This window comes from Tupaia chinensis, unplaced genomic scaffold (assembly GCF_000334495.1).
Source record: "Tupaia chinensis unplaced genomic scaffold, TupChi_1.0 Scaffold000362_1, whole genome shotgun sequence".
NCBI classification, from domain to species: domain Eukaryota; kingdom Metazoa; phylum Chordata; class Mammalia; order Scandentia; family Tupaiidae; genus Tupaia; species Tupaia belangeri.
In genome coordinates, this window is record NW_006159859.1 from 7,655,818 (window position 1) to 7,658,023 (window position 2,206).

Genomic DNA, 2,206 nt, shown 5'->3' on the forward strand with positions numbered 1-2,206 from the left:
GGAGGAACAGAGAAGCATCTAGTACAGACACTGAAATTCGGTATTTGCTTATACTAAGGTATAAGTCATCCCATTCAATATAACTCTTTCATAGCACAGAGCTATTCTTCTGTGATTTTTGTTGTTTATAAATACCGTGGCTATTCAGGGACAATAGTGGGATACAATGTATAAAAGAAAGCTAATCAGCTCATTTTAAAATTAAAATTTGTTCTCCATTTTAAATGTCTATTCAAATTTTTATGAACAAATTTTATGATTTTTTTGTATCAAATCAAACTTACAAGGAGACTCCCAAGGGACTAGCAGTTCATAGTTGCTATGCAAAAAAAAAAAATAGTATTTCTGATAATATTAGTACATCTAACACAAAGCGCAGACACCACAAAAATAATAGCAGGTACCAGGCTCAAAGCGTTAGGGGTCCGGGGTGGTGGGTTTCGGTCGCGCACTAGCAGCCCCCCGCCCCCAAGCACTCGAGGCCTGCACGTGCTTGCCATGGGTCGCCAGCGCGTGCCTGGCAGCCCTTTCTCTGCAGCTCAGCTATGTCGCTAAGCCTGCTATGCCCCACCGCGCCCCTCACCGTGGCTGCAGAGATCCCAGCTCGGAGGCCCACCCAGCACTACTTTACCTGGGACAAGGTGGCGCAGCGCTCTGGCCAGGAACAGGAGAGGTGGCTTGTGATGAACTGGAAGGTGTACAACATCAGCGAAGTCCCCCACCGCATCGTGGGAGTTCCCTGGTCATCCGCCACTGCTGAGCAAGAAGCCATGAATCCTTCTGTGGCCTTTCACTTCAGTGAGGACCTTGTGAGGAAGTATATGAGCTCTCTTCTGATTGGAGAACTGTCTCTGGAGCAACCCAGCTTTGAGTCCATGGAAAATAAAGAACTGACTTTTAAGTTCCGGGAGCTTTGGACGTGGAGGAGTGGATGGGGTTCAGGAAAGCCAACTGGGTCTTCTTCGTGGGTACCTGTTGTATATCCGGCAGCTGGATGCTGCTGTCTGGCTCACTGTCTGGGTCTTTTGGATGGCCGTAGGGCCCTTCCTCCTGTGTGCGGCGCTGTTCAGTGCAGTTCAGACCCAGGCTGGCTGGCTGCAGCATGACTGTGGACACCTGTAGTCTTGAACGTCTCTCCACGGAACCACCTGCTACATCACTTTGTGATTGGCCACCTGAAGGGGGGAACCGGTTGTGGAATCAAATGCATTTCCAGCACCATGCCAAGCCCAACTGCGTCACCATGAATCCCTTCTTCTTTGCCTTGGGAAAGATCCTCTCTGTGAAGCTTGAGAAACAGAGGAAAAAGTACATGCCCTACAACCACCAACACAAATACGTTTTCCTGACTGGGCCCCCTGCCTTGCTGCTTCTCTGCTTCCAGTGGTATATTTTCTATTGTGTTGTACAGAAGATGAAGTGGGAGGACTTGGTCTGGATGGTCACCTTCTATGTCCACATCTTCCTCACTTATGTTTCACTGTTGGGGCGGAAAGGCTTTCTGGGCCTCTTCTTCATAGTCAGGTTCCTAGAAGGCAACTGGTTTGTGTTGGTGATACAGATGAACTACAGCCCTATACACACTGATCAGGATCACAGCATGGACTGGTTCTCCATCCAGCTCCTGGCAACATGCAACCTCCACAAGTCTGCCTTCAATGACTGGTTCAGTGGACACCTCAACTTCCAGATTGAGCACCATCTGTTCACCATGATGCCTTGACACAGTTACCACAAAGTAGCTCCCCTGGTGCAGTCCTTGTGTGCCAAACGGGGCATAGAATACCAGTCCAACGCCTTGCCCTCAGTCTTCAATGACATTGTCACTCACTGAAGAAGCCGGGGCAGCTCTGGCTAGCCAAAATTATCTTCACCAGTAGCAACAATCCTCTGGTCTGGAAGAAAAATCTGGAGCCAAAGCAGAAGGGAGTTTGAGGGACAATGACAGTACAATTCTAATATTCAGAGGGGGATGGGGGACATATTTTAGGACACAAAGACTCTGAGTCAAATCCCTCCCCTTTATTTTCTAGACACAGATATAAGACCCAAAAAGGGGTGGGAGCATTCAAGTCTCCCAAAATGAGGGAAGGACATTTTGGGACAGAGATTGAGATGATTCTGTTGTTTCCTTTTCTTGGTTTGCCATATGCAGATTGTTGATAAAAATGGAACCAAGAGGGTATTAGAAGAGAGAGGACTTACC

General features: G+C 48.0%; 1 pseudogene; it reads left to right on the forward strand.

Annotated features, from left to right (window-relative positions):
* Positions 1-545: 545 nt before the first annotated feature.
* Positions 546-1,935, forward strand: LOC102500307 (acyl-CoA (8-3)-desaturase-like; annotated as a pseudogene).
* Positions 1,936-2,206: the final 271 nt, after the last annotated feature.